The sequence below is a fragment of the Oncorhynchus keta genome, chromosome 27 (genome assembly GCF_023373465.1).
Source record: "Oncorhynchus keta strain PuntledgeMale-10-30-2019 chromosome 27, Oket_V2, whole genome shotgun sequence".
In the NCBI taxonomy this organism is placed as follows: Eukaryota; Metazoa; Chordata; class Actinopteri; order Salmoniformes; family Salmonidae; genus Oncorhynchus; species Oncorhynchus keta.
Genome location: NC_068447.1, coordinates 20,576,835 through 20,583,538, shown reverse-complemented (window position 1 = coordinate 20,583,538; position 6,704 = coordinate 20,576,835). Strand labels below are relative to the sequence as shown.

Genomic DNA, 6,704 nt, shown 5'->3' with positions numbered 1-6,704 from the left:
ACACCAACACCATCATGTTCATCAGTTTTATGTCCATAGAGGGGTCATAGTAGTTTGTAGCCCAAGCTACTCGGACGCTACAGACGTTTCTGTACCTACTTTTGGGATGTCTCCTGATCTGACAAACACTGCTATAGCTCGGTCACATTCCACTGCAGATGCGGAAGTCTGACATTGGAGGATGTGGTGGATTGAGACGCAGCCCAAAAGAAAAGCCATCTTTATCTTATACAAATGGATTTTGATGAATGTTTTTATTATTAATTTATTATGCCTCAAGTGGAGAATTTGTAAAAAAATATATTTAAAAAAGTTACATTTTTATACCCAGTTCATGGGGCCCCTTGATGTGATGCCTGAGGCAATCACCTCTTCTGCCTAATGGTCCACTAGTGAATCACCCCTCTGTGTGTTCTCTTAAAATGTAACTATGAAGAGCAGGTGTGATGGCATATGCTGTGAAGTCATGTGAAGGTCTGGGATACAGGCAGGAAAACAGACACTAAACACCATCGCACCACATACCATTAAGAATGTGATACTTGTAATAGTTAAAGGGGGTTAGTGGGCTGAGATCTGGACAATGCGGGACATTGTCCCTGCCCTGGGGGCTGTGGGGTGATTGGCAGGGTGGGATGAATGTCTGTATAATGGTGAATCTGGGATTCAGGATAGGAGAGCTACACAGACAGATGGGGCCTTGTCTGCAGTGACCTTGCTGAGCTGTTTCCTCTGTAAAAAGGTGCCAGGGCCATTAACATGGGGGAGACTTCAAAGACACTGTGTACATGAGTGACAGCCACATAATTAAGGCAGAGAGAGAAATGTCACCCACATAAAGGCAACAAGGTAAACAGAGGTGGTGTGTGTGTGAAAGAGAGAAAATACATTTCAGTGACTGCATATGATCAAAGACATGCCCTCCTTTGACGCAGACACACACGCTAGAGCTGCAGCCGTTTAATTTCACAGTCAAATGTCCTCGCCTTTCCCCGACAACCATTGACAGAAGTTAATGTCTGCACTGAAATTATACCTGGCTCACTGTTCCGCTGCCTATCCACAGCACAGAAAATATTTATTTCACACATTATTTATCAAACCACACTTTTGTTCATGAAATAAATAGTGGCTCTGTGTGTTTCAGAGATTTGTAAAAAAACAGCATAAATCCAGTGACCTCAGGAGCGAACAGCAACACAGGAGTCATCCCAGGAAATATGGTCCAGGAAGCAATCTGGCAGGTCACTGCTGTTACTCACTGCCAGCCAGCTGGAGAGAGATAAAGAAATAATCAAAACAGAGGTGCGAGGGCCAACTTCAGTTGGGCTACACTGACAGATAGAAAAGGAGTGGGAGCCTATGATACTCCTCTCCTATTCACTTCATACTCCCACAACTCTCACTGATGATATTTGCCTTCTTAAAGAAGAATTTAGTAATGAATGATTAAGGATTTGGGTGAAACAGGGGCAGGGAGAACTCTATTATTGTCTTAATTAAAGCTAGAATCCTTAATTTAATGATTGTGAGGATTTTGGCAAGTTTCAGCATGGTGGTGTTTGTTATATTCCCCATAGTCTACAGCGACGAGGGAGAAGACACTTTTTCAGCACACTTTTCCACTTCCCTTTTTTCTTCCATCCCCTCCGTCTTATCTCCATTTTTCTTATCTCTCATTAGTCTGGTCCTGTGACGAGGGTTAGGCCTTGCAGCAGGAAACTAATCTATTTAAAAGTGGGGTTTCATTTTGGATAAACTTTATCAGCATGCCTATTTAAAATTTGAATAATGAAGAACAGCGTAAATCCCCGAAGTGCCCTTGTGACGACGCACACACAACAGCGAGCGGATTGGCGGCTGGTAATAATTGTGTAATCACTCAAATAACAAAGCGAATCTAAGTCTGGGGCCACTCCTCGGGCCGGCCAGCCTCCTAGATTTGCTGGGCTTTGTGATTTGTTCTGGGATTTGAGAAATAAGGAGAAACTCCTTGTGGCCTTGTAGCCCGATTGGATTGCAGAAACATGTTGGACCTTGTAAAAGGATGGAAGTGAGGCAAGGGAGGGCTTTGTCTGCATTTACAAATTTATGGCTCCAATCTTACTGAAACTCTGATCATGCGATTTCATAAGCGTAATGGTGGTCCTCTGCAGGCTAGAATCACTCTCACTGACTGCTTTCTACCTCTACTCAGTTATTCTCTCTTTCTCCCTCAGCATGACACAGAAAGCAGTGTAAAATAGTTTGTTTTGGAACCTGCACCTCAACATCACTTTTCTGTTCTCCCCTTTATGTTTCAATTAGACCTACGGTCTGAGAGCAGGTTGGATATTAATTGAGAATCAATGCTGGTGATCTATTGGAGAGGTGCTATTTAGACTTGGGACACACATATGCCCTCTAAACTCGGATGAAGAAATGAAGGGGAACAGCCCTTTCAAAGCTCTTATAAAATGGGAGGTTTGTATGTATATTCAGAGCAAGTAGTATATTTTGGAAGATGCACTTGAGTAACAGGGAGTTAAAGTTGATGGCCCTTTACTGAAAGAGCTGAGTGGGTTCTTCATGCATCGTCACATACAGTGCCTTCAATTTTTTTTTTTATCCTAATCCATTACACACACACACACACACACAAAGCAAAAACAGGGTGAATTTTTTGCTAACTTGTAAAAAATAAACTAATGTCACATTTACATAATTATTCAGACCCTTTACTCAGTACTTTGTTGAAAAACATTTTGCAGCGATTACAGCCTCGAGTCTTCTTGGGTATGATGCTACAAGCTTGGTACACCTGTATTTGGGGAGTTTCTCCCATTCTTCTCTGCAGATCCTTTCAAGCTCTGTCAGGTTGGATAGGGAGCGTGGCTGCACAGCTATTTTCACGTCTCTCCAGAGATGTGTGATCGGGTTCAAGTCCAGGATCTGGCCTGGCCACTCAAGGACATTCAGAGACTTACAATAAGCCACTCTTGCGTCGTCTTAGCTGTGTGCTTAGGGTCGTTGTCCTGTTGGAAGGTGAACCTTCGCCCCAGTCTGAGGTCCTGAGCGCTCTGGAGCAGGTTTTGATCAAGGAACTTTCTGTACTTTGCTCTGTTCATCTTTGCCTTGATCCTGACTAGTCTCCCAGTCCCTGTCGCTAAAAGCCATCCCCACAGCATGATGCTGCCACCACCATGCGTCACCGTAGGGATCGTGCCAGGTTTCTCCAGACGTGACACTTGGCTTTCAGGCCAAAGAGTTCAATCTTGTTTGAGACCAGAGATTCTTGTTTCTCATGGTCTGAAAGTCTTTGTGCCTTTTGGCAAACTCCAAGTGGGCTGCCATGTGCCTTTTACTGAAGAGTGAGTTCTGTCTGGCGACACTACCATAAAAGCCTGATTGGTGGAGTGCTGCAGAGATGGTTGTCCTTCTGGAAGATCGCTGTCAGAATGACCATCGGGTTCTTGGTCACCTCCCTGACCAAGGCCCTTCTCCCCTGATTGGTCAGTTTGCCCGTGCGCCCAGCTCTAGGAAGAGTCTTGGTGGTTCTAAACGTCTTCCATTTAAGAATATTCGGAGACCACTGTGTTCCTGTGGACCTTCAATGCTGCACACATTTTTTTGGTACCCTTCCCCAGATCTGCGCCTCGACACAATTCTGTCTCTGAGCTCTACGGACAATTCCTTCAACATCAGGGCTTGGTTTTTGCTCTGACAGGTGTCTTATTTTGGGACCTTATTTTGACAGGTGTGGACTCCAGTCAAGTTGTAGAAACATTTCAAGAATGATCATTGGAAACAGGATGCACCTGAGCTCAATTGAGTCTTTTGGATACCCGTTTATCATTGTAGCTAAATGAGTGGGTCCCCTCTGCAACAACCTCGTTTGCATTATCATTGTAACTAAATGAGTGGGTCCTCTCTGCATCAACCTAGTTGGCTTTATCATCGTAGCTAAATGAGTGGGTCCTCTCTGCATCAACCGCGTTGGCATTATCATCGTAGCTAAATGAGTGGGTCCTCTCTGCATCAACCGCCTTGGCATTATCATTGTAGCTAAATGAGTGGGTCCTCTCTGCATCAACCTCGTTGGCATTATCATTGTAGCTAAATGAGTGGGTCCTCTCTGCAACAACCTCGTTGGCATTTTCATTGTAACTAAATGAGTGGGTCCTCTCTGCATCAACCTCGTTGGCATTATCATTGTAGCTAAATGAGTGGGTCCTCTCTGCAACAACCTCGTTGGCATTTTCATTGTAACTAAATGAGTGGGTCCTCTCTGCAACAACCTCGTTGGCATTTTCATTGTAACTAAATGAGTGGGTCCTCTCTGCAACAACCTCGTTGGCATTTTCATTGTAACTAAATGAGTGGGTCCTCTCTGCATCAACCGCCTTGGCATTATCATTGTAGCTAAATGACTGGGTCCTCTCTGCATCAACCGCGTTGGCATTTTCATCGTAGCTAAATGAGTGGGTCCTCTCTGCATCAACCGCCTTGGCATTATCATTGTAGCTAAATGAGTGGGTCCTCTCTGCGTCAACCTCGTTGGCATTATCATTGTAGCTAAATGAGTGGGTCCTCTCTGCAACAACCTCGTTGGCATTTTCATTGTAACTAAATGAGTGGGTCCTCTCTGCATCAACCTCGTTGGCATTTTCATTGTAACTAAATGAGTGGGTCCTCTCTGCATCAACCGTGTTGGCATTTTCATTGTAACTAAATGAGTGGGTCCTCTCTGCATCAACCGTGTTGGCATTTTCATTGTAACTAAATGAGTGGGTCCTCTCTGCATCAACCGTGTTGGCATTTTCATTGTAACTAAATGAGTGGGTCCTCTCTGCATCAACCGTGTTGGCATTTTCATTGTAACTAAATGAGTGGGTCCTCTCTGCATCAACCGTGTTTGCATTTTCATTGTAACTAAATGAGTGGGTCCTCTCTGCATCAACCGTGTTGGCATTTTCATTGTAACTAAATGAGTGGGTCCTCTCTGCATCAACCGCGTTGGCATTTTCATTGTAACTAAATGAGTGGGTCCTCTCTGTATCAACCACATTGGCATTTTCATTGTAACTAACTCATTTGGTATAATTAACTGAGCTAAGTTTGTAATTAATAATGATAGGAGATAGCATTGTTGAACTCAACATTAAATTGCACTTGTCAAATTGACTCTCCTGGATGCACTAACACTGACTACTAAGCAGGACTGTGGAATGTCATGATATACTTTTGCCTAATAAGAGAGCCAGGGACTGAGTGACTTAATGAATGTTTGGAGAATGATGCCCCTCTTCTCATTGGAACTAATCTAGCTGTCACAATAATGAGATCCATTTCACAACCCTCTGTGATACAGGGCTCCCACGCAAGGGAACCGACTCACTTTCAGTTTTGTCAAAACCAAGTAGCTCTGGTGTAAGCTAATAATAAATCCTAGGTAATATACACCACCGTTCAAAGGTTGGTTGTCCTTGTTTTCCAAATTAACATACATGAAATTAGTTGCAAAATGAATAGGAAATAGTCAAGATGTTGATAAGGCTATAAATAATGATTTTTAATTTAATTGTGTCCTTCAAACTTTGCTTCGTCAAAGAATTCTCCATTTTCAGTAATTACAGACCTTTGGCATTCTAGTTGTCAATTTGTTTAGGTAATCTGAAAAGATTTCACCCCATGCTTCTTGAAATCACCTCCCACAGGTTGGATTGGCTTGATGGGCAATTCTTAAGTACCATACGGTCAAGCTGCTCCCACAACAGCTCAATAGGGTTGAGATCCGGTGACTGTGCTGGCCACTCCATTATAGACAGAATACCAACTGACTGCTTCTTCCCTAAATAGTTATTGCATAGTTTGGAGCTGTGCTTTAGGTCATTGTCCTGTTGTAGGAGGAAATTGGCTCCAACTAAGCGCTGTCCACAGGATATAGCATGGCATTGCAAAATGGAGTGATAGCCTTCTTCAAGATCCCTTTTACCCTGTACAAATCTCCCACTTTAAACCACCAAAGCACCCCCAGTCCATCACATTGCCTCCACCATGCTTGGCAGATGGCGTCAAGCACTCCTCCAGCATATTTTCATTTTTTAGGCTTCTCACAAATGTTTGTTTTTTTGTGTGATCCAAACACCTCAAACTTAGATTTGTCTGTCCATAGCACTTTTCCCAATCTTCCTCTGTCCAATGTGTGTGTTCCTTTGCCCATTTTAATAAATCATTTTTATTGGCCAGTCTGAAATATGGATTTTTCTTTGCAACTCTGCCTAGAAGGCCAGCATCCCGGAGTCACCTCTACACTGTTGACGTTGAGACTGGTGTTTTGTGGGTACCAGATGAGGACTTGTGAGGCTTCGGTTTCTCAAACGAGACACTAATGTACTTGTCCTCTTGCTCAGTTGTGCACTGGGGCCTCCCGCTCCTCTTCTAATCTGGTTAGCGCCAGTTTGTGCTGTTCTGTGAAGGGAGTAGTACACAGCGTTGTACGAGATCTTCAATTTCTCACATGGAATAGCCTTCATTTCTCAGAACAAGAATAGACTGATGAGTTTCAGAAGAAAGTTTTTGCTTTCTGGTAATTTTGAGCCTGTAATCAAACCCACAACTGCTCCAGATACTCAATTAGAAGGCCAGTTGTATTGCTTTTTCAACCAGCACAGCAGTTTTCAGCTGTGCTAACATAATTGTAAAATGGTTTTCTAATGATCAAA

The 6,704-nt window shown here is 43.3% G+C and overlaps 1 long non-coding RNA gene across 2 annotated transcripts in view; it reads right to left on the bottom strand.

The window, feature by feature from the left end:
- Positions 1 to 262: 262 nt before the first annotated feature.
- Positions 263 to 6,704, bottom strand: part of LOC127912486 (uncharacterized) — a 65,017-nt gene continuing 58,575 nt past the window's right edge. For both annotated transcript variants that reach the window (XR_008082918.1, XR_008082917.1), the window contains exon 3: positions 263 to 1,272. This is a non-coding gene — a long non-coding RNA (uncharacterized LOC127912486). The remainder of the gene's footprint in view (positions 1,273 to 6,704) is intronic.